At 41.3% G+C, this 26,200-nt stretch overlaps 2 protein-coding genes across 14 annotated transcripts in view; one reads left to right on the plus strand and one right to left on the minus strand.

Annotated features, from left to right (window-relative positions):
- The window catches only part of KIAA0825 (KIAA0825 ortholog), a 430,821-nt gene extending 414,738 nt beyond the window's left edge, over positions 1 to 16,083 (minus strand). For 4 of the 6 annotated variants that reach the window (XM_019965428.2, XM_019965430.2, XM_070792129.1 and 1 more), the window contains exon 1: positions 15,946 to 16,072. The gene's annotated coding sequence lies outside the window, so the exon portion shown is untranslated. Of the gene's footprint in view, positions 1 to 15,945 lie in introns of all 6 variants that reach the window. The other 2 variants (XM_070792128.1, XM_070792131.1) reach the window with 2 other exon arrangements.
- A 7-nt stretch (positions 16,084 to 16,090) lies between these two features.
- The window catches only part of SLF1 (SMC5-SMC6 complex localization factor 1), a 68,265-nt gene continuing 58,155 nt past the window's right edge, over positions 16,091 to 26,200 (plus strand). For 6 of the 8 annotated variants that reach the window (XR_011567402.1, XR_011567401.1, XM_070792132.1 and 3 more), the window contains exon 1: positions 16,092 to 16,224. The gene's annotated coding sequence lies outside the window, so the exon portion shown is untranslated. Of the gene's footprint in view, positions 16,225 to 26,200 lie in introns of all 8 variants that reach the window. The other 2 variants (XM_070792134.1, XM_070792133.1) reach the window with 2 other exon arrangements.

The raw sequence follows: 26,200 nt of genomic DNA on the forward strand, positions 1-26,200 counted from the left end.
GACATGTACCCCAATGTTCATCGCAGCACTGTTTACAATAGCTAGGACGTGGAAGCAACTAGATATCCATCAGCAGATGAATGGATAAGGAAGTTGTGGTACATATACACAATGGAGTATTACTCAGCTATAAAAAGGAACACATTTGAATCAGTTCTAATGCAGTGGATGAAACTGGAGCCTATTATACAGAGTGAAATAAATCAGAAACAGAAATACCAATACAATATATTAACACATATACGTGGAATTTAGAAAGACGGTAACGATATCCTATGTGCACGGCAAAAAAGAGACACAAGTATAAAGAACAGACTTTTGGACTATGTGGGAGAAGGCAAGGGTGGGATGATTTGAGGGAATAACACTGAAACATGTATATTACCATATGTGAAGTAGATGATCAGTGCAAGTTCAAGGCATGAAGCAGGGCACTCAAAGCCAGTGCTCTGGGACAACCCAGGAGGATGGGGTAGGGAGGGAGGTGGGTGGGGGGGGTTCAGGTTGGGGGGACACATGTGCACCCATGGCTGATTCATGTAGATGTATAGCAAAAGCCACCACAATACTGTAAAGTAACTATTCTCCAATTAAAAAGAGAATGAGCATAGACAGCCTCAACAATAACAGGGTACATAAGGCAACAGAGAAACAGAGCCTAGGAGGAGGACTCCATTCACAAACTCTTTCCCAGTCAAATCTCCAAAGAGCAGAGGACTAAACTATCCACAGGGAGAAGGTAAACCGCCCACAGACATTCTTGTGGGCAGATATTGCAGGGGCAAAAAACGTTTCCCTTCTTCTGTTTAGGTTTTTTTGGCTGGTCTAATAATTAAATTGAAGCCAGATAGATTAACGAGAGAAAATTTTAATTTTGTATGTTGCACAGAAACTCCATAAAAATATGAGTCCCAAGGGCAAGTCAGAAGTTGAAGTTTATATGCCATACTGAGCTAAGGGCCTGGAGATTCAAAGGGGAGGAGGGTAATTCACAAGCTGATAAAGAGTATCTGCATCGCCACACAGATAGATCATTCAGATAAAAGTTATCTGTGGTAGTAGCTCCCTTTCTGGAACTGGTCCTGGATCTAAATACTTTTAGGAAGTTAAGGGAGGAGGTAAAAGTTTCTCCTGAGTGTTGATTCTTAATTACCTTCAGCTCAAAACAATTCACATGCCACAGTGGCACATTTGGGGTTAGCCTATTCTATTCCCTTTCAGAATGAATATTTGCTAGAGAAGGAAATAATGATATATTTTTTTAAAAATTATACAGGAATAAATTATCACATGATTATTGACAAAACTTATACTTTAAAAATGACAGTATTTGGTGAGCTGATGTCTAAAAAGCTAAGAAAATGGGTAAACAATGTCATGACAATGAAGTAAGAAAAATATTCACTAGTTATTAGTAAAAATTCAGGCTTTGCCGATATAATACCCCTCAAAAAGAACTCTCTTCACTCCTCAGGTTAAATTAGGGAAACCCTACATTTAAACTGTTAAAATTAGCTGTTTCCTATAGGGAAAATAAACAGAAGTTCAGGAGATGGGGCAGCGGGGCTGACTGCTAAAAAACAACTGCAGCTATTCATCCTCCCTAACACTCAATGGCCACAGTTAGGGAAAAGCTCTTCTCAGTAAATCTTAGCAAAGAAATAATGAGAGCGACAGAAAAAGACTATCATATCCACCAACTGGAAAAGAGTAATCATGTGGCCTAAGTAGTGTAATCAAAGTCTTTTCTTGGATGCATGATACAAAAGAACCCTAAATTTAGATTCTTAAGGCCTCGCTTCTAGTTCAAGTCACATGTTCCTTGAGTTATCTGGGCAGGCTAAATCACCTCTTTAATCCTCATTTCCTCCTGTAAAGATAAGAAAGTTAGACTAAGCCCCTTGCCTTTAAAATTTAAATCCTTTGATTCACAGTAACAAACACACTTAATACCTAAATCCTAAAGCCACACATAAATGAAACAAAACTGTAGACTGCTACTGCTGCTAAGTCACTTCAGTCGTGTCCGACTCTGTGCGACCCCATAGACGGCAGCCCACCAGGCTTCCCCGTCCCTGGGATTCTCCAGGCAGGAACACTGGAGTGGGTTGCCATTTCCTTCTCCAAACCATTAAAAAGTGAAAGTGAAGTTGCTCAGTCGTGTCCAACTCTATGCGACCCCATAGATGGCAGCCCACCAGGCCCCTCCCCGTCCCTGGGATTCTCCAGGCAAGAACACTGGAGTGGGTTGCCATTTCCTTCTCCAATGCATGAAAGTGAAAAGTGAAAGTGAAGTTGCTCAGTTGTGTCCGACTCTTAGTGACCCCATGGACTGCAGCCTACCAGGCTCCTCGATCCATGGATTTTACAGGCAAGGCTACTGGAGTGGGTTGCCATTGACTAGTATTCACCAATTGATGGGTCATGACCTGCCACGTACAGAATGCTGAATTGATTGATGGCTGCATTTCCTCAGTAAAAACAACGAAAGAGGAAAGAGGTAAGGGGATGGAGACAGACAAAAATATAATACTTTGATCTGTTTGACCAAAGAGATACCTTTGGTGATATGTATGCATGTGTGTGTGCACGTGTGCACTCAGTCATGCCCAACTCTTTCTGACCCCATGGACTGTAGCCTGCCAGACTCCTGTGTCCATGGAATTTTTCAAGCAAGAATATGGGGGTACGTTGCCATGTCTTCCTCCAGTGGAACTTTCTGACCCAAGAGTCAAACCCAAGTCTCTTGTGTCTCCTGCACGGACAGGTGGATGCTTTACCACTGTGCCACCTGGGAAGTGAAAGTAAACATTTTTCCTCTATTTTCTAGATTCTTTTGGCAGATGCATTCATCAAATCAACATAAGGCTGATTTATATGGACTGTCGCCCACCAGGCTCCTTTGTCCATAGAATTCTTCAGGCAAGAATACAGGAGTGGTAGCCAATCCCTTCTTCAGGGGATCTTCCCAACTCAGAGATCAAACAACAGAAGTAAGAATACATAAAAAACTATTAAAAAGAAAAAAAAGGTTTTAATGACCTGGATAACCATGATGGTGAGGTCACTCACCTAGAGCCAAACATCCTGGAGTGTGAAGTCAAGAAGGCCTCAGGAAGCATTACTACAAATAAAGCTAGTGGAGGTGATGGAATTCCAACTGAACTATTTCAAATTCCAAATGATGATGTGGTTAAAGTGCTGCACTCAATATGTCACTCAAATTTGTAAAACCAGCAGTGATCACAGGACTGGAAAAGGTCAGTTTTCATTCCAATCTCAATGGGCAATGCCAAACAATGTACAAACTACCATACAATTGCACTTATTTCACATGCTAAGAATGATAATGTTCAAAATCCTTTAAAGCTGCAGCAGTACATGAACCAAGAACCTCCAGAGAAACAAGCTAGATTTAGAAAAAGCAGAGGAATCAGAAATCAAATTGCCAATATTTGTAGGATCATAGAAAAAGCAAGGGAATTTCAGAAAAGCATCTGCTTCATTGACTACACGAATGCCTTTGTGTAGATCACAACAAACTGTGGAAAATTCTTAAAAGAGATGGGGATATCAGACCACCTTACCTGTCTCCCGAGAAACCTGCAAGCAAGTCAAGAAGGAACATTTAGGACTGGATGTGGGACAATGAACTGGTTCAAAACTGGGGAAGGAGTATGTCAAGGCTGTATATTGTGACCTGCTTATTTAACTTATATGCAGAGTATATCATGTAAAATGCCAGGCTAGATGAATCACAAGCTGGAATCAAGATTGCCAGAAGAAGTATCAACAACATCAGATATGCAGGTGATACCACTCTCATGGCAGAAAGTGAAGAGGAACTAAAGAGCCTCATGATAAGGTGAAAGAGGAGAGTGAAAAAGCTGGCTTAAAGTTCAACATTCAAAAAACGAAGATCATGGCATCCTGTCCCATCTCTTCATGGCAAACAGAAGAGGAAAAAATGCAAACAGTGACAGATTTTATCTTCTTGGATTCCAAAATTGCTGTGGACAGTGACTGTAGCCACAAAATTCAAAGACATTTGGCCCTTGGAAGGAAAGCTATCACAAACCTAGAGAGCATATTAAAAAGCAGAAAATATCACTTTGCCAACAAAGGCCCATGTAGTCAAAGCTACAGTTTTTCCTGTAGTCATGTAAAGATGTGAGAGTTGAACCATAAAGAAGGCTGAGCATGGAAGAATTGATGCTTTTGAATTGTAGTACTGGAGAACTCAAGAATTCCTTGGACAGCAAGGGGATCAAGCCAGTCAATCCTAAAGAAAATTAACCCCAAATATTCATTCGAAGATCTGATGCTGAAGCTGAACCTCCGATACCTTGGCTACCTGATGTGAAGAGTCATCTTTGGAAAAGATGCTGACGCTGGGAAAGATTGAGGGCAAGAGGAAAAGGGGACGACGGAGGATGAGATGGTTGGATAGCATCACCAGTTCAATAGACATGAGTTTGAACAAACTCTAGGAGACAGTGAAGCCTGCTGTGCTGCAGTCCATGGGGTCACAAAGAGTCAGACACGACTGAGAGACTAAAGAGCTTCCCAGATGGTGCGGTGATAAAGAGTCCACTTGCCAATGCAGGAGATCTTCCCCTGGGCTGGGAAGATCCCCTGGAGGAAGAAATGGCACCCCACCCCAATATTCGTGCCTGAAAAATTCCATGGACAGAGGAGCCTGGCGGATTACAGTCCATGGGGTCGCAAAGTGTCGGACACAACTGAGCAACTGAGCACATACACACAAGGCAGAGTACCAGAAGGAAAACGAATTTCACCGCATACACACGGGAGTGCCGTAAGACTATGAGACCCAAAGGCAAGCCAGACAGTTGAAGTTTACATGTCACTCTGAGCCAAGAAGGACTGGGGCCTGGAGTATCCTGTGAGGAGGTTTAATCACAGGACACTAAGAGCGGATATTTGGTAACCTGTCATTTGCCCTGCCATACATATCAGTCATTCAGGTAAAAATTATCTCTGGTAATAATAGCTCGTTTACAGGTACTAATCTTGGATGGCCAGTTGCTTGAAGCAGGATTTTGGTTCTCAGCCAGAGACCAATGTTAGGTCACCGCAGTGAGAGCACCAAATCCACACCCGTAGGCCAGTAGTCAGTGGCAAGGCCTTGGCCCTTCTGCTTTGCAGAAGAAGAATTCCCACAAAGACAAAGTAGGGACACGAGTATTTATTAGGTGGAAAAAAGAGCACAGGATGTGTGGATAGACACATGTGGATAGAGTTGCTGAGTGACGCCTTCATGGCAGTTTGAATTACTTTTATTTTTTCGGCTGTGCTGAGTCTTTATTGCTGCTTTCTCTGGTTGCAGTGAGCAGGCGCTCCTCTCTAGGTGTAACGTGTGTGGGTTTCTCATAGTGGTGGCTTCTTTCGCTGAGGAGCACTGGTTCCAGGCGTGGGCTTTAGTAGCTGCAGTGCATGGTGATGGACAGGGAGGCCTGGCATGCTGCAGTCCATGGGGTCGCAAAGAGTCGGACATGGCTGAGCGACTGAACTGAACTGAACTGATGGGCTCAGTAGTTGTGGCTCCTGGTCTCTGGAGCACGGGCTTAGCTGCTCTGTGGCATGTGTGATCTTCCCGGACCAAGGATCAAACCTGTGTACCCTACATGTCAAGGAGGATTCTTAACCACTAGACCACCACGGAAGCCCTGGATTACTTTTATTGGGCATTTATTCTGGTTTTGTTTGGCCAATCACTTTGATTTGCCTGGTTCAGAGTCCGTACTTACTACATCTTAGGATCCTCCCATCTGTGCATACACATCTCTTAGTCAAGATGGATTCTACTGAAAGGGCCCATAGGCAGTGGCATCACTTAGCATCACTCCCCTTTCGACCTATATGCAGCCCTTCTGCATGAGTGTAGCTGGGGAGGTCTCCTCACTTCCAGAATGAGGAATATGTGGTGCGGGCAGGGCTCAGCCTCCTCTCTCAACTGTCCTGCTATTCTAATCTTGAAGTATCAGTCCACAGTGGACGAATCTCCAACTGCTTGACCCTGGGAAGCCCATCTACCTCCTAGCTCAGTCTAGGCTCCCTATCTAAATTCTTCTAGGTAGTTAAGGGAGAGGTAAAAGTTTTTCTTGAGTCTGCTGGATCTCGATTGCCTTTGGCTCAAAACACTCCAAATGCCAAAGGGGTCTTTTTTAGGGTCACATATTTTTTGCTTCCCTTCACTAAGAAAGGAGATGAACATTCAAATTTAGGTCGATATCACACCATGGATAGTAACATTAATCAGCCCTTGAAGATTGTTACATTTATTGGCTATCTGAATTTAGAAATTCAGACAGTTTGTGTTTAATCACCTGACGTCAAAAAATCAGTTTCTTAGCTAATGTTAACTCTTTTCAGCTGTAATTTGGAACAGATCTATTGATTCCTCAACGGTTCTCTGGCGAACAAAACTGTATTATAAGATATAAGGAGTCGTTAGTCTAAGAACATGTGCCTCAAATGTTAATGTCAATGTTTGGCAGCAGCGACTGTATTTCTCAAGGGAGGTGTGGACAGGCAGTAAAATTCAAAGAGTTGAGATTTAAACACACTAGTCAGTTACAGCACGTGACTACGATGAATTATTTTTGTTAGTAACTAAATCATACTGAGTACTGGGGCGACACAGGAGTCCTCTAAGGGATGACTTTGGCTCTTGGATTCCCCATGACCTGGTGAAGCTTTTTTAGGACAGTGCGGAGCTCTGAGATTCTTCTCACCCTCCTTGCTTCTCTCCCTGTCTCTTGCACAGGTTGTCAGACCTCTACTGAGGCCTGAAGGTACTTCTCTCCTCCTCTCGCTCCCTCTCCTTTATCCTTCACAGGCAGTTTCCCCCACACATCTCTTGTACATCTATTCCCTTCTTTGGATCTGCTTCTCTGGGAATCCAAGCAAACAAAGCACCTGTCTTGTCACCATGTTAAACTCTAGACATCATTATTTCATTTAGTCTTCACAAAAGCCCTTTTAAGACACTATTACTGTTCCCATTTTATCAATAAAGAAACAAAGACAGAAGAAAAGTAACTCCCAGCATGATGCAACCAGTGACAGAGTTGGGATTTGAACTCAAGTCTGTTTAATTTCACGGAGCTGCAGACCTTATTTTAAAGCAATTAGATTTTATTAAATAACACCAAAAAGTAGGCAGATTCCTAAAAAAATTTTTCTGATGGCTCTATGTGCTTTCACACATTATCACATTTAATCCTAATAAATCCATGCAGTTGAAACTACCATTTTACAGATGAAATTGGGGACCAAAGAATTTAAGTATCTCTTTCAAGATCGTCTTGTGTAAGTTCATAAGTTTGAGCCCACACAGGTCTTCTCTGAATTCAGCTGTTTCACATTATACTGATCTGCTGAACTAATCAAATGACAATTGAGTCCTTTTTTAGTTTTAGACAACTTGTCTTGAGAACTTTATTCGGCAAAGAATCTCCCAAATGATTTAAACAGCTATATATGTTCATTCTCTCTTTATGAGTGTTTGTGTGTAAGTGTAATATATGTTATAGATTAAATACTAGCAATTAAGGATATTTCTTGAGCTGCCTCTCATCTATTTGTATTTTAACCAAAATTTACGGGAAATAGCTGAAGCACTGTTTCAAAAACCTGCCTCCAATAACACATTAGCAGCTGAGGCTGGAAAGCAGCATTTTCTGCCCACTTTCTGAGGCTTTTTAATATAACTTAATCAAATTATGCTCATTTTTTGCTTTCACTTCCGGACTCAGCTGCAGCCCTTTAGTTCACCACGCAAAAACTTCCCTTAACTAGAATCACCTGATCAGGTGAGTCAGCAGTCTGCAGACTCACCACTTCTAATGACCAAAGGCTGGTGTTTTACCCTCCTTTAAAAGGACATAGCCTAGCAGTAGTGCCCTGATTTGGACGTTGAGCAGCCAGGCAGCGACTCAGCCGTATTCAGACCCTGGGAGGGAGATGGTTGGTTTTGTCTGCTTTGTTTTTTTGTCTTCTGTTTCTGTAGAGAAGGCATTGTGGAAGGACATGGAGGAGAGAGGAGTGATTTTGCGGGACCCAGGCTTAGGCAGGTCAGGAAAGCTAGGCAAATCCAAATATGACCACACCATGGGTGGGAATCAGGGGGAGTGGGGGAAGGGTTGAGGGGTTCTAGAGCCCCTCCTGGGCAGAGAAAAGCCCAGGGTCCCCCTACCCAGTCCACCCTGTGACTTCAGATGGGGAAACCCAGGCTTAAAGTTGGGTAAGTGTTGGGGGCCAGAGTGAGGTACTCCGCCCGTGACAAAGGTCATGAGGAAGGAGGCTCGACATACGCAAAGGCGGGATCGAGCCTCAGGAGTCCCCCTGGAACTCCTTGAGCATCTACCCCCATAACCAGAGCCTGCCTATTTTACTACTTTGTGCTCTTACCTACACCTCTGACTTTACAGGGGGCTGTCCCCCACCACCTCTTTTGGAGAAGGAGTTAACCTAGAGCTCCAGTCAATAAAAACTCTTGGGTGTGACAAGAGTGTTTTAACCTACAAACTCCTCTGAAGGTTCTCTAGCCTGCCTGACAGGCTTGTCCAGCCACATGTGATTGCTCACAGCCTCCCAACCGTGAGAGGCACGAGATGCTTTAAACCTTCTAAAAACAGGTTCCTTAGAAAAGTTAGAAAACTATTAGTATAAGTATAATGGGCTGATTAGAAATTGTATTGGTGAAGGGTTTTTCATTTGTTGAGCCAATGTTTGTTGCTAAGTCTCCACATCCCCTGCCCTTACACACATTAATGAATATATAGAAGAAATAAGTATTAACCTTTGATATTAATCACGTTAGACCTTAGGCTAAGTAAATTCTTTCCTTAACTAAAACCCACTACACCGTCACCCTATAGGAATGTAACTTTATTTGGGTGGTGTCTGTTTTGAGAATAATCACCCCTGGAGAAATAAGTGTCCTGGTTGACCGCTGTCACAAGGAGAGGGTCATAAATTGTCAGCAGGCCCCCCTGGCCAGAAGATGATGTAACACCCCTAAGACCTCTGTATACATTTGTATGAAGCACCTGACTTTGATAAAAGTCAGGACTGCTGACCCCGAGTGACTTTTGCATAACATCTCAGTGTATAAAAGTAGACCATGGAAAATAAAGAATTGGAATCAGTTTCTCGAAATACTGGTCTCCCCATGTCGCTCTCTCTCTCACTCTGGTTGAGTCTCCATCTGGAGCTCGGAACCCGCCATGCTTACTAATTATGCCTGGGCTTCTAAGATCCGACCAGGGAGGCCTCAGTGTCTCCTCTCCTTCAGGAGAACGGAAGGACGCCTGCAGCCTACGTAAGTGGTGCAAACTTCTTGTCTTGAAGTTTTATTGGTCTCCCGCGTAAACCAAGCTACTCAGCCTCTTTTCTCCACTGAATTTTCCTACTGAGCTATCCTCATCCTATTACTTTTTATATCTTTGATAAAATATTTAAATAAATAGGTCGCCGATGCCATCCCCGCTTCGAATACCCTGGATCAGCCGGGGCAGGACCCCGGCAGGTAAGGGGTTGGGCTTCATTCATAGCTCGGTAGGTAAAGAATCTACCTGCCATGCAGGAGACCTAGGTTCGATTCCTGGGTTGGGAAGATCCCCTGGAGAAGGGAATGGCAACCCACTCCAGTACTCTTGCCTGGAGAGTTCCATGGACAGAAGGGCCTGGAAGGCTATAATCCATGGGGTCGCAATAGTTGGACATGACTTAGCGACTAAACTACCACCACAGACATCAGGAAGGGACAGGAGGCAGGGAGGATACAGGAAAGTGCGGTGGGAAAACCTTGTAGCTCTAGATGGTACCTCTCTCCCCGACTCCCAGAAGCCTGCTGCCATCACACCTGAGTGCCAGTGCCAGCATCCATACCGTTAAAAGCAATACACCTGTAGAGAGACCCTCACCCAGTCAGAACTGTGTGTCTGTGGACCAGTCCCCATGTGAGCCCCTTAAGGTGGAGGCCCAGAACTGGGACACGTGACTCCTCAGAGCCCTTTCCTACCTCTGAGCCAACCTGAGTGGCCACTCACAGCTCACTCTTCACTAGGATGGAGAGAGGTACTCTCAAGTCAGGAGGGGATTTGGCTGAAGTTGGTGTTCAGTAAGTAGGTGCTTGGCTGGGTCTGGAATGGGATTATTGTGCAATTTTTCTTTTTTTGGGGGGAGGGGGCTTATTTATATACTCTTACACTCTTACATTTCTATAACAAATGGGTATAATTTCCATAAAAATCAAATGTTAACCCCATCCTCCACCCCACCCTGGTTATGCACAAAAACCATTGCTCATTGTTGAAAGTCTAACATCTTTAACAGGACCACAGTTACCCACAGCTTGCACTCAACTCAGCTTTTTCACCTTTTATCATTAGCCTTCAATCCATCCCACAGATCTAATATGTACTCATTAATCTTTTCTGGTACCTTTGCATCCTCCAATGCCAAAATCGTCATCCTTTAAGGCCCAAACTCAGCATTACCTTTTTAAATAAAATCTTTCCTCATCTGTCCTACTGAAAGCAAAACTTCTTTCTGTGTTTCCCATCCTTTTGTTGTTCAATAATTGTATGTAAATTGTTGGTCATACAATAGACATTTGTAGGTATAACTTGCTCTTTCTTAGTGGACTACAACTGAAGATTCTTCACCTTTGGCTAACCTATAAAGTATTTTTACATTCACCAATCTTTTATCCTTAAAAGACTGGGGAGAAGGGAAGAGAATCAATATATATTTAATGCCAACTATCTGTCAGGATTCCAAATCCTGAAAGATGATACTGTGAAAGTGCTGCACTCAATATGCCAGCAAATTTGGAAAACTCAGCAGTGGCCACAGGACTGGAAAAGGTCAGTTTTCATTCCAATCCCAAAGAAAGGCAATGCCAAAGAATGCTTAAACTACTGCACAATTGTACTCATCTCACACGCTAGTAAAGTAATGCTCAAAATTCTCCAAGCCAGGCTTCAGCAATATGTGAACCGTGAACTTCCTGATGTTCAAGCTGGCTTTAGAAAAGTCAGAGGAACCAGAGATCAAATTGCCAACATCTGTTGGATCTTGGAAAAAGCAAGAGAGTTCCAGAAAAACACCTATTTCTGCTTTATTGACTATGCCAAAGCCTTTGACTGTGTGGATCACAATCAACTGTGGAAAATTCAAGAGATGGGAATACCAGACCACCTGACCTGCCTCTTGAAAAATCTGTATGCAGGTCAGGAAGCAACAGTTAGAACTGGACATGGAACAACAGACTGGTTCCAAATAGGAAAAGGAGTTCGTCAAGGCTGTATATTGTCACCCTGTTTATTTAACTTACATGCAGAGTACATCATGAGAAACACTGGACTGGAAGAAACACAAGCTGGAATCAAGATTGCCGGAAGAAATATCAATAACCTCAGATATGCAGATGACACCACCTTTATGGCAGAAAGTGAAGAGGAAATCAAAAGCCTCTTGATGAAAGTGAAAGTGGAGAGTGAAAAAGTTGGCTTAAAGCTCAAAATTCAGAAAACGAAGATCATGGCATCCGGTCCCACCACTTCATGGGAAGTAGATGGGGAAACAGTGGAAACAGTGTCAGACTTTATTTTTCTGGGCTCCAAAATCACTGCAGATGTTGACTGCAGCCATGAAATTAAAAGACGCTTACTCCTTGGAAGGAAAGTTATGACCAACCTAGATAGCATATTCAAAAGCAGAGACATTACTTTGCCAACAAAGGTTCATCTAGTCAAGGCTATGGTTTTTCCTGTGGTCATGTATGGATGTGAGAGTTGGACTGTGAAGAAGGCTGAGCGCCGAAGAATTGATGCTTTTGAACTGTGGTGTTGGAGAAGACTCTTGAGAGTCCCTTGGACTGCAAGGAGATCCAACCAGTCCATTCTGAAGGAGGTCAGCCCTGGGATTTCTTTGGAAGGAATGATGCTGAAGCTGAAACTCCAGTACTTTGGCCACCTCATGCGAAGAGTTGACTCATTGGAAAAGACTGTGATGCTGGGAGGGTTTGGGGGCAGGAGGAGAAGGGGACGACAGAGGATGAGATGGCTGGATGGCATCACTGACTCGATGGACGTGAGTCTGAGTGAACTCCGGGAGTTGGTGATGGACAGGGAGGCCTGGCGTGCTGCGATTCACGGGGTCGCAAAGAGTCAGACACGACTGAGGGACTGATCTGATCGGATCTGATCTGTCAGGTGGGGCTTCCCTGGTGGTTCAGTGGTAAAGAATCCACCTGCCAATGCAGAAGACACAAGTTTGTTGCCTGGGTCAGGAAGATCCACTGGAGAAGGAAACGGCAGCCCACTCCAGTATTCTTGCCTGGGAAATCCCATGGACAGAGGAGCCTGGCGGGCTACAGTCTGAGGGATCACAAAGTCAGACATGATTTAGTGACTGAACAATAATAGCATGTGTCGGGCTCATGCAGGGTGTTTGAAGCTACCTCAACCTGGAAAGCATTCTTCTATATCCATTTTATGTTAGGTTTAAAAAAAAAAAAAACTGAGCTCACAAAGAATCAGTGACTTATCAGGGTCATAAACTAGCAAATACATGCCTGAGATTCTGAACTCTGAAAGTGGAGTCACTCAGTCGTGTCCAACTCTTTGCGATCCCGTGGACTATAGCCTACCAGGCTTCTCTGTCCATGGGATTCTCCAGGCAAGAATACTGGAGTGGGTTACCATTTCCTTCTCCAGGGGATCTTCCCGACCCAGGGATCGAACCCAGGTCTCCTGCATTGGAGGCAGACGCTTTAACCTCTGAGCCACCAGGGAAGCCCAAAATCATAATTATACATCTACCAACATATAAGGGTTGGATTAAATGATGTAATTTACATCATTTACATGTAAAATACAATAAATTTACATTCATTATATGTAAAACTCCACTCAAGAAAATTTTCTAGCATGTTAGAATAACACTTGGGAGGATTTTTGAGCCAGAAAAGACTTTAAACATCATTTAATCCAACCTTTATAGATGAGAGATATGCTCAGAGGGATAAATTTCCCTGTGTTTAGACCTAGTTAGTAGATGAACCAGGATTAAAATCCAGTTGGAGGCAGTATAGTGAAGTGGTTAATACTATGGTCCTTGGAATCAGCACTGGTTCCAATCATAGCTCTGGCACTTAATGACTGTGTGTAACCTACAAAGATTTACAAAGCTAATCTTTATTTTCTCAATCTTAAACGAGTGATAAAGCCCTACAGTGCTGTGAGAATTAAATGTAACACTGCACAGCAGAAAGTAAGCAATAACAAATACTAGGTATTCTCTCATCTCCTGCCTCACTGTCCACTCTTCTTTGCAGGATAGCATATTGCCTTTTGTGCATGGGTTGTGGAGTGGACATTACATTCCAGGGTCAAAGTGAGTAATGATTAAATGTGCATTTATTTATCTGGTAAGTCCCTTTAAAAAAAAAATACATGTACAAATACTTCTCTGTGGATAAATAACTTTTAAAAAGTTCATTCAATAAACATCTATTGAGCCCATAGTACATACCAGATGCTGAGTATGAAACAAACAAAATAGATAAACTCTCAACCTTCATAAGCACTGAAATTTGGCGGGGAAAAAAAAATCACTGAGATCTACCTGCGGGATGTGCAAAGCAAATATTATTCACAGAGAAGTCAATACGATGTAATGGACATTAGCGTTTGAAATGAGCTGTACACATATACCTGTGTTTTTTTGTAAAACCAGTTATTCTTTAGAATTAAGTTCTAGATCATTTCTAGTACTGGTCATTTCAACTAGATTTTAGTAAATTCCTTGAAAACTAAACTATTCTATTTCTTTACATACAGTAGACTATTGGAAAGGGCAGGTTTAGTTAAGCACACTTGATAACATATGCTAATCATTGTCTGTTTCAGGGTTACATGAGTGGAAAAGAATAGTTTTCTAAGAGCTAGTAGATAGTAATTCCTTACTGGGCATCACAAAGTTCAGTTTTATGAATTTGTGCTCATTTATTCATTTTCTCTCTTTCTACATACACACACAAATAGAAGCTGACTAAACAGATAGCTGATACTCTGGTCTTAGAGTCACTAATAATACACTGATGGTCTCTAGATTGCTTGTATTTGTTTGAGTAAGGGTGATAAAACTGGCTAAGGATAAATAAAAAAAGAATTTGGATTACTCATATGTCAAAATTCTTTGTAGGGATTCTTTAAATCCCTAACACATTCCTTAATCTTTAACACATTAAGGAATTGATTCCTTAACTCCTTAAATCTCTTATACTCAAGTTTTGCTATCCATTTGACTTTGGAATGTGATATACTACCCAATTTTACTGGAGAGTGAAAAGAATGATTTTGTCATTTATGAAAGGAAGTAGACAGCATAGTAAAAAGAGCCCAAGCTTGGAGTTTCCCTGAAACTGGGTTCAAATCTCAACTGCCATTTAATTGTATAACTTGTAAGAACATCTGAGTCTCAGTATAAAATGTTTGCAAAATGGGGATAATACGATTCTCTTTGTAGAACTGTAGAAAGTTTAAATAAAATGATAAATGTAAAGTACCTGGCAGATAGCAGCTATTTGTGGCTAACATTAGTGGCTGGCTATATTAATTTGAAAAGAGGTCACAAATCAAGAGCAATGATTTAAAAAAAACCCAAAACACTGCCTATCTGGTAACTAGTTGTTATATAAAAACAAGGTACCTTTCTTAAATTATTTATAATCCTTGCAACTGAAGAAATAAGGAAAAACCACAAGATTCAATAAAAATGACAAAATTGGGACCAAATGAGGTTACAAAATTTCGAATTGTTGATCAACTAGGAGATAACATGCTTCCATACTCTCAAAAGATAATAAAGCATTTGCCTGATGCATCAGGGTCCTTGAATTGAACATATTGCATTTTTCTTTATGGTAGTTATTGCTAGAACTCTATGTAGAACTGACTGGGGGTAAAAAAAAAAAATCAAGCAGCTGCTTATGGAACACGTGATTGTTTCAGTGAAAGGTGGTAAGTGAAAACTACTTACCTGAACAAACTGCATGACTCAAGAAAGAGAAGTCACCAAAAAAAGCTTCTCTCATCACATTTTTAAAATCTTCTACTACATGGGCACATTTCCTCACATTACCTTTACATCGGAAGCAAATTCTGCTCAGACCCCCATCTAAAATTCTCCTGAAGGTTTCATTAGGAAGCCTGGAAGAATGCAGAGGCACTCCTTTCTGAAAGAACATCTATTCCTGACTACTCCTTTCCAAAAGGTAAAAATGTGTATCTAAAACCCACGCATGAAATTTTGAGCTTGTTCTGCTATCTCAATTAGCTCATAGAACAAAGACCATTCTCACCCTATTTAAACCGCGGCGGTATCGCTGAGTTCTCAATCAGGAACGACCCCCAACCCGACCCCCTCATCCCACTTCCAAAAATAGAAAAGGTGAGCTCTTCAGCCAGCTGCTTGTCTCCCCGGCACTGCACCCCAAGATGAAGGAAACCATACTCGGGAAAAAGATGGTAAAGCAGCTCTCGAAAATCAAGGGTGACCACCACCCTGCCTGTGGGAGAGTGTGAACACTCCTTGACCACCTCTACAGACACTCTCCTAAAAGAGGTCGCAGTAGACGGTGTCTTCTGTCTTACCCAGGGGCACCTGGGGACCCGAGGTCGAGTTCCGAGCTGGAGACAGAAACTGTGAACTGAGAAGATGGTAAAGTCGGAATCTCAAGGCCTTGTCCTGCAGCACAGAGGGTCAAGAGCCAACGGGGTTGGATGGGGACTCCGAGTTCAACCTTTTCCCGCTTAACTTCTCGGTCAGATCAAGATGCTGCACGGAGTCTCGGGTGGACGGAAATACCAGGTCCAGGAGGCAACCCAGAAAAAAATAATAACTCACCAGTCTCCCAACCTTCGGCGCGGTGCTAGCAGGAGCTTGGCCCGCGAGTCCGGATCCAGCCGGGGAACCTGCTTGGAAGACCCTGACGACAGCTCGAGAGCGTCACTGACAACCACCCGGAAGTGTCACAATCGCTTCCGGAGCCGCGGAGCGCGCGGCGGGAAATTATTTCCCAGAGCCCGGATTCGTGAAGCCACTGGTGCCGCAGCGGCAGTCTTCGTCCCGCCTGTCAGGGGCCGCTCCGCGGAGGCAGCAGCCCCAGAAACCCCGGCCGGGAAGGTAAAGGGCCTCAGCCCTGAAGACGCGGTGTTCACCCTGACCGTGTGGGGGTGTTTCCTCCTCAAGTTTCGGCGGCGTCCGAGATGTGAGGCTGTGGGAAGGCGCCGGGGCAGGGGAGCGGCGACTGCACTTGCCTCTGGCGCTTCCCGCGGCCGCGGCTTGCCCGCGTCGGTGGGGTCGTGCGGCGGCGGGCAACGGGCCCCCCGGCGCCTCTGCTTGTGCGGGCGGCTGGAGCGGCTTCCCATGCCTTCCGTTTTCGCAGCTCGTTCTACTGCCGGGAAGGCGCTAGGCCACTCGCGTCTCTCGTTTCCATAGAACCGCCTGGGACGCGTCTCCCCGAGTCCCGGCTTCTTGGCTGCTTTTCCATAACTTAGCGTCAGTGCAGGTGGTTGGGAATTCCCCCAGGCCCACCTTCCTATGAAAAGGCAAATGCCGTCGTTTATTTATTTTTCCTTCTTCCTGGTAGAATTATAAACAAATCTCAAACGGTTCAAGAACGTCTCTCTGCGGCTCCTGTAGGCCTTGAAATACGCACATACACACTCACACGTCTCCCTAAAGACGGCGGGGGTTGGGGCGGGCTGTGTTTCTGGGGATTATGGTATCTCAGCTGTTTGAAGGCAGGGACCAAGGCGAAGGGATTATCCTGAGATTCCGCACCCCCCGCCCCAAAGCCTCTCTGATTAAATATTGACAGAAAACTTGTTATGTTTTGAGTACTTCCTTTCAAGATTTGACCCGGAAATCAGATGAAACTTGATTTTGGAAGCGTCAAGCTCTTCTGTACGAATGAATATCCTATACCAGAAAGAACAGAACAGTTATCGTTAAGACACAAGGAATGAAAATTTAAACCTAATTTCCAGTGTAGGTGTGACAGGCTCTTGTGTCTTATAAACTTTTGGGGACTTGTGTTATTATGTTATGCCTCATTTCCTAGAAGTACCTATTGATGCACAAGGTGTTCCCATTTTTGGCAAGTTTGACGAACCCGTCCTGCAGGTGTTTAGGTGGATTTTTATAAGGGAGTTACCTTGATTATGTCTAAGTTAACTCCGTGTTAATTTAAATGAACTAGGATGTTTTAAGTACTTGAATATTGAAGATAGCCTTCAGTAATGCAAAATATGCTCTTAGATCTGTTTTCTAAGTAGATTTTCTTTTTCATTATTGACTGTGGTTTAATTATATCATTTAACATTTTCTTGCTTCCTTAAAGCAGAAAGCATAAATCATGTAAAACGGTCTTTGAAAACGTGGTCAGATGTGGGTTTTTTCATAGTCGAGATTAAGAACTCTGAAGACTTCCACTAATGTCCAAAAACGTTTTTAAGAAAACCAATAGTATAACTAACTAGACAGTATTTGCCTGGTTAATTACTCTAAATACACTATTTCAGGGAAACATTTTAAAAATAAAATCAGTAATTCCATATAGGCTCTGAAAAAACAACACTCTTTCTCAAAAATATAAATTAGAACAGTATGTTACTTGACTCTCCTTAAATATGCTAATAGGAAATATGTGCTCTAAAATTTACTATGTACTATTTCTTACCTTTTAAAGCCTCTTACTGCTTAAAAGTAGAATATTCCTGAGACTTTTAAATTCACTTACTTCTTACTTTCTTGATACCAGAATTACTTTGAAATAAACTGTTTTGTTTTTGATGGAGGAGAAAAGCCCATATGAATTAGTCTAGTGAATCATTAATACCAAATCCACTTTGAGAGGAAAATAATGAAAACTTTTCATAAGAAAAAACTGGCACTCTTTGGATTGTTCCTAAAAACGCTTTGAAATTTTAGACACTGATATTATTTTTCTGAAATTAAATTGTAATTAGTATAGATATTTTCAGTGCTAACAACTGTCTCTTCACCCTCACAGTAGATTCCTTATCTTATGAGGTTTCTCTTTGCTTCTCTGAAAGTAGGTTACTTTTTAAAATTATAATGTTAAAAGTATCTAACTAGATTCTGAAATTAAAGTCAAAGTGTATTGTAGAAAAGGCATATAGTTTTTGCAGACAGAGACTTAGATTTTGAATGTTGATTTCTCCATTTTCTAGCTATGTACCCTTGAGCTACTTTTTAATCTCTCAGGTACCCCATTCTCATCTGTACAAGAACTGTAAATAGCACTTTAATTTTTAAGCAGAAAATGAACATTTATGAAGTAAATAAACCCCAGAATCCTGCTACGTCAATCTTAAACTGTTTGCTCCTATTAAGTAATACAAAGTTCCTAGAATACTAAAGCAGCTGTGACTTCATCCCCCATGGCTAACCAATGTCTTCTGTCCATCTTTTATCCCTCAGCATCTCTTTCATTCACCTTGCTTCCCTTAAGGCCCCTTTATCCCTAAAATTAACATCTCTAGTCCAACCTATGCCTTGTATAGTGCCCAAATAGATTGGATATCTCCCCTGAGTCCTCATTTTGTCCTCGCCACAGTCACTTTGCTGCTACTTCTCCATTTCTTCCCTGTACTGCTAGATCAGTCATCAAAGAGACTGATATGACTGCTTCTTTCCCAAACAATGTCATTGAGGTAAAGATATCCCTGAAGTCTCACCATTGGTGACCTTAGTCAAATAATTAATTTACTCACTCATGTCCCTGATCTTTGAAGGATGGGACAGGAAAAGATACTATAGCTTTAAAAGAAAAAAAAAAAAAAATTGTAATGCTCAGGTGAATTATATTAAGCCAAAAAGCCTAATATGGCTCCTAGGCCAAGAGGCTGCAGAATTCCTAAACTCCATTTGATGTTATAGCGTTCAGCCAAATGGGATTTTACTCTCACAGTATGAGTTCTGTAGTTTGGGTATTACTTTTGTAGTGTTGGTTAAACTGAGATCCAGCACTTTGACTTTTCTCAATTTGAATATTATTTACTTTGCCAGTTAAATGCTTTGGATCCCTGATCTTTGAAGAAGGGAACAGGAAAAGATACTGTAGCTTTAAAAAAAAAAATGTTTTTTTCTTTTCTAAAGCCCAGCTGACTTATATTAAGCCAAAGGCCTGATTTGGCTTCTAGGCCAAGCGTGCATGTACATGTGTGCTCAATTGTGTCCCAACTCTTTGTGACCCGATGGACTATAGCCCGCCAGCTCCTCTGTCCGTGGAATTTTCCAGGCAGGAATACTGGAGTGGGATGCCATTTCTTCCTCCAGATCTTCCCTGACCCAGGGATCAAACCTGTATCTCGGGAATTGGTAGGCGGATTCTTTACCACTGAGCCACCTTTGAAACCTCATAGGGGAAGAGGGTGCAGATTTTAATAGCATTTGGAGCCAAACAGGATTTTACTCAAACAAAATGAGTTCTGTGATTTGTGTATTCCTTTTATAGTGTTGATTACATTGACTTCAGTTTTAGTAGTATTTACTTTCCCAATTAAATGCTGTTAGATAAGAGAAGCCCTGAAAATCTTTTAAAACTCTTTAATTCAAAGCACCAATATGGATTGGGTTTAAGGCTTAGTATGTCCTTTCCAAAAGAAGGAGGTTTTAATGGTGATTTTCCTTAGGTTTAAAATCAAAATAGTTCACTGAAGAGCAAACATTAAGAAACTACTAGTTTTCAACCCATTGCCTTAAAATGGCAAAATATTCAGTAGTGTAGAAAAAGACCATCATATAAAAGATACAGACTATATAAATTTTTATTTTTTAATTTTTTTTACACACATCCATAAAACCTTCAAGTCAGATCCTTCCCCTGTCCCAAATATTAACAGTGGTATTATAAAGGAATTAAAGATTTTAACCTTTCTATATACTTTGTAGTATTTTTCAAATTTTCTATCATCATGTATTAATTATAATTAAAACATAAATCAGTAAAAGTTATTTTGAGGGAAATTTTAATTCTTAAATACAAACATAAGTTAAACTTTTTAATAAATACCTTATTTATCTTAGTTAATAGCATACAGTTTTTAAGATGCATTATGTTCTCATATTTCTATAATAATCTGTCTAATCATAAAAGAAAAATTATAATGCAGAGTAGAGTAGGGAAGGTTTATCCTTATTTTCCAATCCCAGACCTCTTTAAGCAACCTTGCACTTCTTTTTGGCATACTTTTCTCTTTCACCCAACTGTTACACCCTGGTCTTACATACTCTTTCCCATACCATACCTTTCTATTCATATCACTATTCTTGCCTCTATTTCTTTGAGTTCTCTTAAAATATTCTGTTTCATATTCTTCAAAGGTGTTCTAGCTATGTATCATTTTGTAAAGAATTTATAGACCTAAAAAGCTAGTATACAGTGTCCTTAATTATGATGAGTGCTATAGGTTAATTTGCATTTTTAACTGGCGCCAACTGCAGAGGAATGTCAGGCATCAAGGATAGGCCCATGTGGGAGATATTTTGGGAAAGTCCACACCACAGGGACAGTTGCTTGTTCTTTGTAAATGCCAGCTCTGTTCTAATTCATTATTTCCTTAGTTGTGTGTATTATATGATTCAAGGTAAGCAACTAGATTCCTTTTTAATTATTGCAAAAGTTTTGAAAATTAATATAAGAGCATCTTCTTTAACTGAAAATCTCATGTATAATTTTAAACTTTTTGACAGTAAAGATAATGCATTTAACTTAAAAATGAATGCTGTGGGGTTTTTTGTTGTTTTTCTTTTCCTGTTATTATCTTAGGGTAGTATCTTCTGTGTGAAGACATCAAGGATTACCCCCTACAAGTTCTAGAAAAATATCTAATTTCTGGAAATACTACTGGAACAATTATATCGCAGTTTATTTACCTTATTTCCTGAGGGAAGACTTCTAGCAGTTAGCTCTTCATCCTCCGTATCCCAGAACCTATTACCAGCACAAAACTTCACTTTGAATTATCTGGGTAATTGATAGGTATTAACACCAGTTTTGTATAGTACTTTCTTTGGGTTCACTGGTATATCAGGCTATTATTTATTGTTTTCTTACTCCTGTAGGATCATAGGAAGAGACATTAAGCCACTAATTTTTTAAGTATAAACAAATACTTAATATCTATGTATGTATATGTCTATTCCTACAAATATAGATAACTATTTTCCCTTGTAACTATATGACTTAGACCTGTGGTTATTAGTTTATCATATGATGTGATGTTAAGAAGGATTGCTAAATGTATTGTGAATTCTGTTCAAGTAGATCATTTTATTATAGGACTCTATTAGATTAATGGAATTTGTTCTTTAAAAAAAAAAAAAAACTGCTAGTTATTGTGTGCCATCACTGTGATTTGAGATTCTTTGGAAATTTAGCTAATAGCACAGTTTTTCTGATAAACTTGTTAATTTTCTATGTTTTGATTTGTTTTTTAACACTTATATTTTCATGCGCTTTGAATCAGGAAGTCTAACTTCTTTACCTGTGTTTCTTATTCACTTTTCCTCTTTGCTTGTTTAATATCAGTTTCATTTTCATTGTTTTTCAAAGGAAAGAAGTTGCTTTAAAAAGGTTTTCTTGATTTCTACCACTGAGCACAGTTGGTCCTGTTTTCCTTTTACTGTGGACTCGTGCTTTGATAGAAAAGGCTGTTAAATATCCAAGGCGGCTGTATTTATTCCATCATAAGGACAGTATGATTTAGGATGGAAACTTGGCATTGTATACAACTCTAATAAGTCCAAATCGTTTAATAATTTGTACATCAATCTAAAATACGTTAAAATGTCACCTTGTTAATAATAAACATTCAAATTGTGAAATAGCTGTTCCTAACTTGATATAAAAGAGGAACATAATGATAATTTTTTCCCTTATATTTCTTCATAGCATATTAAGTTCTCAGGAAGCAGAAAAATACTATTTAAAATACTATTTATTGAAAACAATTTTTTTTTCTGTTCTGTTTTTGACAGCACTGGGTCTTCATTTCTGTGTGCAGGCTTTCTATAGCTGCAGAGACTAGGGGGCTACTCTCTAGTTGCAGTGCATAGGGTTCTCATTGCAGTGGCTCCTCTTGCTGTGGAGTACGGGCTCTGGGCGCATGGGCTTAGTTGCCCTGCAGCATGTGGGATCTTCCAGGATCAGGGATCAAACCAGCGTTCCCTACATTATAAGGCAGATGCTTAGCCCCTGGACCACCAGGGAAACCCCTAAAATAACCTTTAAATCAGACTTTTTGGGAGCATTACAGTGATTTTGTTGTTGTTGCTTTCTGTGTTTTCCTGTTACTTAATAGTAGTTTCTCTATGTGGGCATTTTATTTTATGTTTTTAATTTTCTTTTGTTTTTCCAAGTTGTTGGTTGGTTGGTAGGTTGGTTGCACTGGCTTTTCACTGCATGGGCTTTCTCTAGTTGCAGCTAGCAGGGGCTACTCCCTCGTGCCTGCGCTTCTCGCTGCAGTGGCTTCTCTTGTGGGGCACAGGCTCTAGGGAGCATAGGCTCTCGCTGCAGTGGCTTCTCTTGTGGGGCACAGGCTCTAGGGAGCATGGGCTTTGGTAGATGTGACGCATGGACTTAGTTGCCCAACAGCATGTGGAATCTTCCTGGACAAGGGATTGAACCCATGTCTCCTGCATGAGCAGTCAGATTCTCAGCCACTGGACCCAGGGAAGTCCAAGCACTTAAAAATAGCCACGTGGGAAAGATTTTAAAGGCTACTCAAACTTCCCTTCTTTGGCAGCATTTTTCTTGAAATACCTACTAAATTGTTTTTCAGACTCTTAAATACGTAAATAAAATACTAGTAGTGGGTGAAATGTATATGGTTAAAACACTTGTATTCCTCTGATGAAAATGACTTTCAGGAACTATAAAAACAATTAGATTTGCCTTTCCATTAGAATACCAAGGTGGTATTCACAGATAGGTTTCCGTGTTTCTGAAAAGACCTATTATTTTCTCTAGGAAATTTTCTTAAAGGCTTTGTCATTCCCTGAAATTAGTGATAGCGGTTTTTCTCCCTGGTTTTGGTTGTATGCCTTATAATTCCCATGTGGCTTTGTGTGTTACTATGTGTTCTGCATTAGACTAAATCATGATTTCTAGCAACAGCATGTTTTTGTAAAGTTTTTGAATACCATTGATACTTCACTTCAGTCGCTTAGTCGTGGCCAACTCTGCGACCCCATGAATCACAGCACGCCAGGCCTCCCTGTCCATCACCAACTCCCCGAGTTCACTTAAATTCTTGTTGGAGTAGGTGATGCCATCCAGCCATCTCATCCTCTGTTGTCCCCTTCTTCTCCTGCCCCCAATCCCTCCCAGCATCAGACTCTTTTCCAGTGAGTCAACTCTTTACATCAGGTGGCCAAAGTATTGCAGTTTCAGGTTCAGCATCAGTCCTTCCAGTGAACACCCAGGACTGATCTCCTTTAGGATGGACTGGTTGGATCTCCTTGCAGTCCAAGAAACTCTCAAGAGTCTTCTCCAACACCACAGTTCAAAAGCATCCATTCTTTGGTGCTCAGCTTTCTTCACAGTCCAACTCTCACATCCATACATGACCACTGGAAAAACCAGAGCCTTGACTAGACGGACCTTTGTTGGCAAAGTAACGTCTCTGCTCTTCAATATGCTATCTAGGTTGGTCATAACTTTCCTTCCAAGGATTTAGCATCTTTTAATTTCATGGCTGCAGTCACCGTCTGCAGTGATTTTGGAGCCCAAAAAACTAAAGTTTGACACCATTTCCACTGTTTCCCCGTCTATTTCCCATGAATTGATGGGACCAGATGCCTTGATCTTCGTTTTCTGAATGTTGAGCTTTAAGCCAACTTTTTCACTCTCCACTTTCACTTTCATCAAGAGGCTTTTTAGTTCCTCTTCACTTTCTGATATAAGGGTGGTGTCATCTGCATATCTGAGGTTTTTGATATTTCTCCCGGCAGTCTTGATTCCAGCTTGTGTTTCTTCCAGTCCAGCATTTCTCATGATGTCTCTGCATATAAGTTAAATAAGCAGGGTGACAATATACAGCCTTGCCGTACTCCTTTTCCTATTTGGAACCAGTCTGTTGTTCCATATCCGGTTCTAACTGTTGCTTCCTGACCTGCATACAGGTTTCTGAAGAGGCAGGTCAGGTGGTCTGGTATTCCCATCTCTTGAAGAACTTTCCACAGTTTATTGTGATCCACTCAGTCATAAAACAGAAATAGATGTTTTTCTGGAACTCTCTTGCTTTTTTGATGATCCAGCATTTGTTAGCAATTTGATCTCTGGTTCCTCTGCCTTTTCTAAAACCAACTTGAACATCTGGAAGTTCACGATTCACGTACTGCTGAAGCCTGGTTTGGAGAATTTTGAGCATTACTAGAGTGTGAGATGAGTGCAATTGTGTGGTAGTTTGAACATTCTTTGGCGTTGCCTTTCTTTGGGATTGGAATGAAAACTGACCTTTTCCAGTCCTGTGGCCACTGCTGAGTTTTCCAAATTTGCTGGCATATTGGGTGCAGCACTTTCACAGCATCATCTTTCAGGATTTGAAATAGCTTAACTGGAATTCCATCACCTCCACTAGCTTTGTTTGTAGTGATACTTCCTAAGGCCCACTTGACTTCACATTCCAGGATGTCTGGCTCTAGATGAGTGAGCACACCATCGTGATTATCTGGGTTGTGAAGCTCTTTTTTTTTTTTTTTGTGAAGCTCTTTTTTGTACAGTTCTTCTGTACACCTCTTCTTGCCACCTCTTCTTAATATCTCCTGCTTCTGTTAGGTCCATACCATTTCTGTCCTTTATCGAGCCCATCTTTGCATGAAATGTTCCCTTGGTATCTCTAATTTTCTTGAAGAGATGTCTAGTCTTTCCCATTCTGTTGTTTTCCTCTATTTAACAACTATTTTTCTAACTAGAAATGTTGTGAATTTTCTTTTTCTTGGCCAATAAATGTGCCACCTCAAATACAGAGTACATTTTGAACTTCATTTAAATAGAAATTAATGACTCTAAATTTGAAACTGTAATTTTGTTCAGTCTACTTTGTAGGGGATGAAAGTAACATGTAGCACAGTTAAGAAATCTAGATTAGGAATAATTTAGTAAATTCTGAAAGAGATGGGAATACCAGACCACCTGACCTGCCTCTTGAGAAATTTGTATGCAGGTCAGGAAGCAACAGTTAGAACTGGACATGGGACAACAGACTGCTTGCAAATGGGAACAGGAGTACATCAAGGCTGTATACTGTCACCCTGCTTAATTAACTTATGTGCAGAGTACATCATGAGAAACGCTGGGCTGGAAAAAGCACAAGCTGGAATCCAGATTGCCGGGAGAAATATCAATAACCTCAGATATGCAGATGATACCACCCTTATGGCAGAAAGTGAAGAGGAACTAAAAAGCCTCTTGATGAAGGTAAAAGGGGAGAGTGAAAAAGTTGGCTTAGAGCTCAACATTCAGAAAACTAAGATCATGGCATCTGGTCCCATCACTTCATGGGAAATAGATGGGGAAACAGTTCAGACTTTTATTTTGGGGGGCTCCAAAATCACTGCAGATGGTGACTGCAGCCATGAAATTAAAAGACGCTTACTCCTTGGAAGAAAAGTTATGACCAACCTAGATAGCATATTCAAAAGCAGAGACATTACTTTGCCAACAAAGTTCTGTCTAGTCAAGGCTATGGTTTTTCCAGTGGTCATGTATGGATGTGAGAGTTGGACTGTGAACAAAGCTGAGTGCCGAAGAATTGATGCTTTTGAACTGTGGTGTTGGAGAAGACTCTTGAGAGTCCCTTGGACTGCAAGGAGATCCAACCAGTCCATTCTGAAGGAGGTCAGCCCTGGGATTTCTTTGGAAGGAATGATGCTGAAGCTGAAACTCCAGTACTTTGGCCACCTCATGCGAAGAGTTGACTCATTGGAAAAGACTGTGATGCTGGGAGGGTTTGGGGGCAGGAGGAGAAGGGGACGACAGAGGATGAGATGGCTGGATGGCATCACTGACTCGATGGACGTAAGTCTGAGTGAACTCCGGGAGTTGGTGATGGACAGGGAGGCCTGGTGT

The sequence above is a fragment of the Bos indicus genome, chromosome 7, assembly GCF_029378745.1.
Source record: "Bos indicus isolate NIAB-ARS_2022 breed Sahiwal x Tharparkar chromosome 7, NIAB-ARS_B.indTharparkar_mat_pri_1.0, whole genome shotgun sequence".
Lineage (NCBI taxonomy): Eukaryota > Metazoa > Chordata > Mammalia > Artiodactyla > Bovidae > Bos > Bos indicus.